Genomic DNA, 10,914 nt, shown 5'->3' on the forward strand with positions numbered 1-10,914 from the left:
AGAGCTTCACTATGCTGCCTTGGGCTAGAGTGCAGTGGCGTCAACACAGCTCACTGCAACCTCAAGCTCCTGGACTCAGGAGATCCTCCTGCCTCAGCCTCCTGAGTAGCTGGGACTACAGGCCCGTGCCATGACGCCTTGCTAATTTTTCTGTTTTTAGTAGAGATGGGGGTCTTGCTCTTTCTCAGGCTGGTCTTTCTTTTTTTTTTTCCTGAGACAGAGTCTCGCTTTGTTGCCTGGGCGAGAGTGCCATGGCAACAGCCTAGCTCACAGCAACCTCAAACTCCTGGGCTTAAGCGATCCTACTGCCTCAGCCTCCCGAGTAGCTTGGACTACAGGCATGCGCCACCATGCCCAGCTAATTTTTTCTATATATATTTTTAGTTGGCCAGATAATTTCTTTGTATTTTTAGTAGAGATGGGGTCTCGCTCTTGCTCAGGCTGGTCTTGAACTCCTCAGCTCAAGCAATCCTCCTGTCTTGGACTCCCAGAGTGCCAGGAGAAAAACAAAGGATGTCAGTAATTAGCAAAACACTTCTGAGATGCCAGTAATTAAAGAGACCATAAAAGAATATGAAAGACAATTTAGATGCTAGTGGGAATGCATGCAATAGTTAACTTTCTCAGATGGTGGTTTAAAGACCACCTGCATAAAAATTCTCCATAGATTTGAATTCAGTGGGTCTGAAGTAGAACTCAGAAATCTGCATTGTGAATAAGTACCTGATATAATTCTTATGAACACACTAAAATTTGACAATCACTGATTTGGACACAGGTTATTCAAAGGTGAACAATTGTGCAACCAAAAAGCTTACTGGTAGAAAAATTTACAGCAGATGGTTTCAAATATTTTATGATTCAACATCAGTTCCCAAAGAGGACAACATAGAGGTCCTAGGAGAACATTTCTATCATGAGAGTAGACAAAGAGCCAGGGTGCCAATAAGAAAGAAATTGTACAATTGTTCATCAATGGTCAGGGATTAAAAAGCATCTTTCATATTTTATTGACAGGTCAAGAAAGAGAAAAATAACTCTGACTTAAATCTGGTCAGGTAAATTTGGTGAAAGAAAATTTTATAAAAGGGCTTGTTTCCACTACTGCAAAACTGGTAACACAATATTTCCTTACCAACAATGTTAGCAGGATTCAAGTTTACACTGAAAGTATGTTCTACTGACATACTCTCTCAGTACTTAGTTAGAAGTTCAATTCATAGGATAAAAACTGACAGATAATTCATCACTTATAAGTAGATGTTCTATTTACTATTTTAGTTTCAAGAGGTTCTTAAAATGGTTTTACTGCAACTTTCCCCTAAAAGATATTTGACATTCACAGTGTGCCCATTTCTATTCTAATTACCATCTGACCTTCGATGTCTCTACTCTAAGTGGAGCAAATGTGGCTAAATGCAGTTCTTACATATTTCTAGAAAAGTCTACTACAAATAAACATAGATTCTTCCTTCACAGGCAATATAATAATTCATTCACAAACTCAAACACGTTTGACGTGGAAAGCCTAAAGGCAAGCCACAACATTGGCAAGTCAAACACTAAATATTTCTGACAGCAAAAAGTTTCTCTTCCTTCCTGGCAACCCTCTCTTTCATGACAGAAGCCAAATGAAGCTTTCTGACAAATGACTTCATGTGTAGACATGACATGCCATTTTTTTCCCCCCTCCTCTAGATATCTGGACAGATTCCAAACTGAATTTCAGGAGAAGCTTTAAACATGAAACTAAGGCTAGCCTATTCTAAAATCCATTCTTTTCCCTAAATGGAAATCTGACAAAACAGGAAGTACGCAGTAGCATAGAGAAGTTCTGTGGCTTAAGTATTTACTGGTAACAGACTAGCTCTTCATGACTATGTAATAAAATGCAGAACTTCAAATTTGAGAAGAAAACAAAAAAGTATGCCTTAGGTTACCAAGGCCTCAGTAATAATTTTAAGGGCTTCATGCTCGCTTCAGTACATATACTAAAACTGGAATGATACAAAGATTAGCATGGCCCCTGCACAAGGATGACATGCTTTATAAAAAAAAACAAAAAAAAAAATTTTAAGCACTTCAAGACACATGATACCTAGAGGAATAAGAAACAGGAAGATGGCTTTTCTTTATGCTCCTTCATATAAAAATCCCCTTCCCTGCCCCATATGACCAAGATCTAAGCCACCTAAATTATACAAACACTGGAAGCAGCTTTGTGATTGCACATAAAGATTAAGAAACACGGAAGATTTTTTTGAGAAACAGTAAGAATTCTGGTTTGGTTTGAGGGAACCAGTGGAGGGAAAAATTGTTTTTTGCTTGCCACAAGATTTGAGGTAATCCTAAATATAAACAAACAGTGGGTTGCTAGAATTGGCAGTCAATAACCTATTACCACACATACCACAAGCCAACAAAAGAAAAAAAAGAAAATGAATCATTCACTCATTGACTTCTTTCCCTCTCTACCCCACTGCTATTGAAACAAGAGGCCTTTTCAGGCAACAATTAATTAACTTTTAAGATATCATAAAGATACAGTAGTATATCTAAGTGCCTAGTAAATGCTGTAATACCAAACAAATACAAAGCACTATTATCTAGTTTACTTTCTCCCCAAAAGCAGGTTGAGACCCACAGTAAGTCATGAAACCACTTTTATGGGTCATACCAGGTTTTTCAAACAAATGAACTACAAGAGAAAACATTGAAGTACATTGTAGTACTTTTGTTTGTATGTGTGTGGGCAATACACACATATATACAAAATAGGAATGTCACTATAATGAAATTAATCAGTGGTTTTCTTGCTTCGATATTATTTCAAATATATTTTACCAGCCAATGAAAACAATTAGAACTCTTGTTAAATAAAATAGCGAGGTAGGTGGGACATTAAAATGTGTGTCATAATTTGATCCTAGGAACTTCAGCAACTTCCTTAAGTGCTAAAATTATCAAGTCGAAGTCTGATACTTCAGATCCTCAAGGGTTGTTAAATAACCATACCCTTCAAGGATAGATGGATATTGTAAGTAGGCTTAGGAACTCCTGTTTGAAAAATACGGTGCTGGATTGGAACCCTAAAATATTGAGAGCTGTAAACACATAGCCCCATATCCCTCATTCTCTAAAAGCAAAACTTCATGCAGCGATGTATCTCAGGTATAGCCAGTGAGTAACAGACTTATGACTAGAACACATAACATCTGGTTTTCAAATCCATTGTTGCTATAATAGGATGCTTATTCAATCCTACGTCCTGTTGAGTTATTGTAAAATTTCTGAGAATTTTTGAGCTATGGGTACACAATTGCCACTTTAGCTCCATGAATGCCTACTATGAGCCTGATATTTTAACTTATCTCCCCAATTCCCATCATTATCATTTTTTTAAATCTTGAGGCCAAGCCCTTAGTAATATTTTAGCAATCAAGGATCAAGTAAATGTCCTCATGAAATATCTTATCCAGTTTTTATTCCCAGGTTACCCCTAGTTTCATACCTAGAAGTATTATAGTATTTTGATTTCCAAAAATGTACTTGAAGGGTGAGATTATGGGTTCAATAATTTACTGAGCCAGGTGGCTTATATATTGTTACTGGCTACTAATCGACCCTTAGCCTGGGCCAAACTTTCCTCAAATTTGTAGCACTAATAATTAGGAAGAGCTGTGAAAAATCAGGTACCATCAGAAAAACAATTTTCTGGTGGTTAAAGACACCATCTTTTAAAGAACAAAAAGAAAAATTCTAATGGAAATTCCTGTCTTGTGGATAGTCTTGCCAGTGTGCTACCCACTATGTGCTCTTGAACCTGACCCAATTCGTAAAACCTCAAGTGATCTCATTTTAAGTAACTGACCAGGATATTCTAGAACATACAAACACTGACAAAGCACATTTTTACCAGCATGCATTTGCCCATTAAACACCACCTTTTAGTTTGCTATAACTTTTTAAAACTTTCACTCCACATGTCAAGTGCCTACTAAGTGCCAAGGCCTGTGACAGGTTCTAAACGTACAAAGGTGAATAAGGTACAGTTCTCTGCCTATAAGGATTTCCTCACATAGTGACGGACACATAATAAAAAAGCTAAAATGCAATACAGAAAGTGGTAGGGATCATATGAGGAAATATATGAAATTCAAATGGATAAAGATTAACCTATGGTTGCAGATATAGAGCTGCCAAGAAAACTTCACTTAAAAGCTAGCATTTGAACACATGGAGACAGGACAACATTCAAGATGGTGGGAACAGTATGAATAAAAACAAAAGAACTGGAAAAACACAGGGTTTGTACAGGATAGCCATGATAATTGACTGTGACTGCAGTTTATGATACCTGAAGGGAAGTAGTAGGAAATAAGTATGGAGAGAGGTTGATATGACCTTCAGGAGAGTCTTGAAAGCAAGACAAAAATTTAAATGATTTCTGTATATTGATATGCTAATATATTCATTTAAAACTCTCCTGGATTGACATTCATTTAATAGAATTACTACACTAAAATCACCTGACTACTTCCTAAATACTTGCCATCATTCCAAGCATGTTACATGTATTAAGCATGTAATACGAATTCCAAACTCATCAGGTCAGTTCTATTATCATCCCCATTTTACAGATGGGGGAGAGGGTAAGAAATTTTCCATAAACCACCTCTTTTCACAAAAAAACCCTGGCAATATCTACACATTCTAAAGCTAGCAGTATCTTCTCTGCTGTCCCTCCATGATTTTTAAAGCTATCATTTCTTATGGGGGAATAGGAAAAATCTAAATCCTACAAGTAACTCGAATGACTTAAAAGTCTTTGAAAAACACAAGATCTCAAAGGTAAGGGATTATTGAAAATGAAGCAATAAAAACATACATAACCACATATTCATTAAAAACTCAGAATGCTGAAACAAACACATAAATGTTGTATTTCAGCATATATTACCTTTTTCCTGAATCAGTAAAAAGATATCTTTCTAACTCAAAGCTAGCATTATAATGGGAGAACTTTTAAATACCTAACTATATAAATGACATCAAAGATAGTCTTGATGTATGTTAACAAAGTGACTCCAATTTCATAAGCTCACATACTATACTAAATGAAGGTTTTGAAAGGGTTAGGTTTTAAAAAAAAAACAGACTAAAAAGTAGAATCAAAAAGAAAATAAGGAAAAAATATTTACTACTGTGCTTGGTATTTAACTGATTATGTAAAAGACTTGAACTTTTCCCTTGCTAAACAGCAGGAAAAGTGAGCAGAAAACATTTTTTTGTAAAGCCGTAGGAAAAAAGGCAGGAGTGGGTTGGGGGACGATAGTGGTAGGAGAACTATAGGAGGTCAACAGGTGAAATTAAGCTCTTTCTCTTGAGAAACACTCAAAAGTTAGCCTATTCCATGTCTTGATAATTCTAATTATTAAAGTACTTCCTTATACTGAAGATTTTATATGTTGAAATAGAAGTGATTTTTAAAAACAAAGCAATTAACATCCTTACCTGGATTTCAGATATTTAAAGAATAATGGCTAAAATCCATGTTCCATAAACGTACATCTGTTTACCTCTCCATATTCTATTAAAACCAAACTAAAACAAAACACTAAAATTAGTTCACACAGGAAGAGCGGAAAACAAAAGATAGTTCAGCCCATATATATGATAGCCCTTTAAATACATATACATACAAGAGGACTTAAAAGTTTGTGGAAAAATGGAAGTGAAAGATTTAAAAAAATAAACTTTATTTCTCAACATAAGCTCCGTCAAGTTCAGACACTTGTAAGCGATGATACCAGCCATTTAGTCCATCCCTAAAGAACTGAGGGTCCTGGGAATTTAACCATGTCAATGCAGTCTTTTTCACATTATCAACTAAAGAAAAATGGGTGTCCTTTAAAGATTTTTTACGATTAGGAAACAAAAAGAAGTCAGGAGGATGCCTAATGATTTCCCATCGAAATTCCCCCAAAATTGCCCTTGACTGATGAGAACTGAGCAGCATTGTCCTGGATGGAGGATGACTGGTGAAGCTTTCCTGCTAAAGCTTTGGCAAATGTTATATTGTTCTTTGGCCCACCAGAAAGTCAACAAGCAAAATGCTCTGAACATCCCAAAAATCTGTTGCCATGACCTTTGTTCTTGACTGCTCTGCTTTCGCTCTGCTGGACCACTTTCACCTCTTGGTAGTCATTGCTTTGATGGTGCTTTGTCTTCAGGATCACACTGGTAAAGCCATGTTCCATCTCCTTTTATAATTCTTCAAAGAAATGCTTTAGGATCTTGATCCCCTTTGTTTAAAATTTTCATTGAAAGCTCTGCTCTTGTCTGCAGCTGATCTGAGCACGAGAGCTCTGGCACCAATAGAGTGGAAAGTTTGCTCAACTTTAATTTTTCAGTCAGAATTGTGTAAGTTGAATCAGTTGAGATGTCAATGGTTTCGGTTATTGTTTCTGCTATCAATTGTCAATCCTCTTTAATTAGGTCACCAACAACATTAATTTTTTCCTTGCAAATTGATGTGGATGGTCTGCTGCTGCAGGCTTCATCTTCAGCATAGTCTCATCCCTTCTTAAAACAAGTTATCCACTTGTAAATTGCCACTTATTCCTTTGGAGCACTGTCCCCAAAAACATGTTTTAAAGCATCAGGGATTTCACCATTTTTTCACCCAAGCTTAACCATAAATTGGATGTTTTTTCTTGATTAAATTTTAGCAGAATTCATGTTGCTCTGATAGGGGCTTTTTTCAAACTGCTGTCTTATCCTTCTTTGTGCCTCAAACTAGATCCTGTTTAGATACGTTATAACAAGTTAGTATGAGTTTATTTTGGTACAAAAAAATTAAAACATGCTCTCATAAAACTGTATTTTTTTCAATAATGAAAAACTAACCTCTCCTTAATTTACTGTGAGAATCATCTGGTATTCCTGAATTTTAAATTGAAGTTAAGCTTTAAAAACCAGAAATATGAAAGCCCTGATAAAAGCACCTAAGTCTAACAGAATGGAATTAAAAGTCAAATCAAAATATAGAAACAATGTAAGGTCCAGCATAATGCCTTATCCCAGTAAGTGACCCCATAAATAATTTGACAAAAGGAAGAACAGATGCTTACTAGACAGCTCAAGCTCTAACTCCAATGTTTAACACAGATTTCATCTTCTTTACCAACCAGTGGCCACCCCTGACTTTCCAAATCAGTTAATGGTACTGTCTGTGCCCCCCATTCTTAAAACTTGAGAGTGTGTTTTGGTTTTCTTCTTTACCCTGATAACTGGAGATCAAATGCTGTCAACTCTTCCTCCCAACTCCATGTCTTGCTCACCATGTATTCTTTTTTCTCTAGATCCTACTCTAGTTTCACCTCATGCTGACATCACTTCAGCAGTATCTTGTTTCTTTACCTCCAATTCTATGTCATTTTTTTAGTCACTTTGGACACTGTTTCTAAATAATTTTCCAACAATATTATTTTGTACATCATACCCTTCTGTCTGTTCAAAAACCCTCTGCAAAACTAAAATTAAAAGGGAAATCCATATGGAAAAATATGTGCAAGTTACTACTAAGAATTACATAATAAACAATTAAGAAGCAAAATATCAAGACTCCAACAACATAATTAGGAAGTCTGAATATACAACTTGTACAAGAATCAGTAAGTGAAATTATAGAAAAAGGTCCCACCTTACTAGTCAACAAAAACCTTACCAAGAAAAAAAGAGCTCAACATATTTTGCACCTATTAATAAGTTAGCAAAAATGATAATTATAGACTACTCCATGCCAGTATCTCAATTCACAAGGAAGGTGATAGTGTAATTATAACTCTTTTGAAAAACAACACAACAATGTTTCAACAGTCATAATAATGTTCCTACAATGACAGTTAAAAGACAGAAAATACTATACACACATAATATGAAAATTGTAGCACAATACTAAAGAACTAGAAATCTACATGGTCAAGCAACAGAAAAATGTTAAAGATAAAATAGCTTGATGGAATATTTTCAGACATTAAAATTACTATGGAGACTGCAGTCACGCTAAATGCTTGTCACAATGTGAAAGGAACAAAGGAAAACAAAAATTACTCTAAGACTAAAGAAAGAATATGCTTACAGACAAGGAAGAAGGAAATTTTAAAAATCTGTTAGAGTGGGATTAAAAGTAATTTTATTTTTTTTAGTATCATTATGATTTGTAAGTTTGAAAATAAGACAAAACAATCTTCAATTTCTGTTCAAACCCCAGCTTTCAAGACCCCCTGGAAACCTGTATAGAGAGCAAATACCCCATGAGACTGTGATGTGCAGCTAACTCTACCAACACTGACAGGTTGGCCCCACACAATTTTCCCAACGGTATCTTTAGCCAGTCATCCTTTCTGAACTAGTTTACCCTCTCCCAGACATAGATTTCCTTATATTCTTGCTCACAGCCTTCCCTCCAATTACGGTGCCTTCTTTTCTTCTAATTTTATAGATTATATTTCAGGATCCTTGAAAAGCCTTCAATAACCATTATATAAATTTCTTTCTGCTCTGCTTTCTAAAGCAATTTATGTCTTTTCAAAAAATCACTAGATCTGATTATATACAGAACTTTGACAAATCTATTACCGTGAGCCACTATTTAAATCTTTAAATAAGGTTATCTAAATTGCTTATATCTTTTGAAATAACTACTAGATTAACTTTCTACATGTCTAATTATGTTCTCCCTTTTACTGACAGTAAGCTTCTTGAGCACAGATCCTTGTAAGGGAAAGCTATTAGGTAACCCATATCCACTTGAATCCAATTCCTAAAATATGCTGTCGTTCTAGTTTGAATTATATGTGAAAGAAAACCATTATCTATGACTCCATGTGGCCATTAAATCAGAACCAAAATCTAATAGGGCAAAAGACCATACAGAGACTGCAAAGTCTGCTTTGGTTACAAATAAATTATATAACTTTCAGAAAAATAACTGAATCTTTAGGAAAGCAGCTACATTCACCATAGCAATCAGTTCCTTTCAACATACACTGACGTTTACAGAAATAACTGCACAGTTGGAAAAATTCTATTTTTTCAGAGGACACACACACCCCCCTCCTCCCCACCGAAACGAATTGATTACTTAAGGGTGGTTTAAGTAAAATTACGTACCATAAATAGAGTTTTCAAAACAGACTGCAGATCCAGGTCTTTAAAAACAGGGACACCTTGCCTCATTTTCCCACAAATCCGTCTCATTCTAAAAGACAAACACTTCTTTTGAGTATGTTATAGCTCAGACATTCAGAACACAGACTGTCCTAAAAAAAATAATAAAAATAAAAAAAATTTATTTCACTCCTAAACATTCTCACTGATAAGCTCTCTCTCTACACATAAAGCTTTTGGAGGGCAAAAAAAAAAAAAAATCATAAACATGTTCATATAGTCCTGCGATAAAAATTGGGAAGTTAATTATACACCCTCATTTGAACACTTGATCAAACAAAACATTTTTCTTTCAATATAGCTTTATGTCATAAAAACATTAAAAATCTGACAATTATTAGTTTGTGCTCCTTGAAATAGGTTGCAAAACTACAATTCCATCATAATTTCATTCATGTATACCTAACAGATGATCTAGTAACTGTTAGTATTCATTTACAGTCACCTTCCACTAAGATATAAAATCCTTAAAAAGGATTGAGGAACAAAAAAGTCTTGAAAAACTAGTATTGACACATTCTTAATGGTTCTCTAAATCAATATTTTATTAGCAATTACAAATCAATTCAGTATTAAGTACTTGGGAATATTAAATTGGAGGTTAAGACAGCTTTGGGGAACACCACTCATTTTTAGTCAAAAATTACTATTAAACTTAAGTTGGCTTATTGCACATATTTTGTATACAAATGTGCATACATATTCATAAGAAATATTTACAGAGCACCTATCATGCATCAGGTAGGGGAACACAGCTATTAAAACAGTTGCTACCTTCAGGGAACAAAAATTTCATACTGGATTAGCCAGGTATGGTGGTGTGCGCCTGTGGTCTCAGCTACTCGGGAGGCTGAGGCAGAATGATCGCGTGGGCCCACGAGTTTGAGGCTGCAGTGAGCTATGATGGTGCTACTGCACTCTAGCCTGGGAACAGAGCAGGACTCTGTCTCAAAATAAATAAATAAATAAATAAATTCAAAATAAAAAATCTCAAACTGGGTAAGAGCCAAACAACTGCAAAGAAAGGGTGGAGATGCATGTAAAGGTTCCGATGAGACTATAAAAGCACTCAGGAAGGAATGTGTATGAAGATGGAAAATTTTAGAGCAGGCCACAGGGAAACATAAATTAGTTAAACTCAACTAACTATACCATAAAAACAATTTATTCTTTGTATCCCTAAACATCACTTCTGTGTAGCAAAACATTTAAATGTACAAATGCTCAACTATTCTAAAGTGAAAAAATTAGTTTTAAAAAGTCACTCCTGAGGTCCAAGAAAAATTTTCACATTTATTTCACTATATGTATAATTTAAGTATTTTAATTATATTTGAATAAACAGAGATTGAGGAAAGAAAATTCAAAATTTAAGGTAAAAAAAAAACCAGGAAATTGGGGGAAAAAATAAAAAGAAAAAGCACAACAAATATAAATGCAATAACAAGAAAAGCTTTCTGATGGATAAGTGTACAAGTATCCAAAGCCTTAAATGTACAATACAATCCTTTCGGCCTTTTATTTCCACTTCTGGTAACTTATTCCAAAGAAACAACCAGGGATGTGAATGAAGATTTAGATTCCCAGAAATTTTAGCCATTGATGTAAGTTCTTGTATTTTGCAAAGCATGTACAAGGATATTCACTGACGTAGTATTGCTATTATGGAAAAATAAACAC

The 10,914-nt window shown here is 35.0% G+C and overlaps 1 non-coding gene across 1 annotated transcript; it reads left to right on the forward strand.

The window, feature by feature from the left end:
• The first annotated feature begins 1,970 nt into the window (after positions 1–1,970).
• Positions 1,971–2,075, forward strand: LOC138381065 (U6 spliceosomal RNA). Its single transcript, XR_011233014.1, has one exon. It is a non-coding gene; the product is annotated as a U6 spliceosomal RNA (small nuclear RNA).
• Positions 2,076–10,914: the final 8,839 nt, after the last annotated feature.

This window comes from Eulemur rufifrons, chromosome 2, assembly GCF_041146395.1.
Source record: "Eulemur rufifrons isolate Redbay chromosome 2, OSU_ERuf_1, whole genome shotgun sequence".
Classification (NCBI taxonomy): Eukaryota; Metazoa; Chordata; class Mammalia; order Primates; family Lemuridae; genus Eulemur; species Eulemur rufifrons.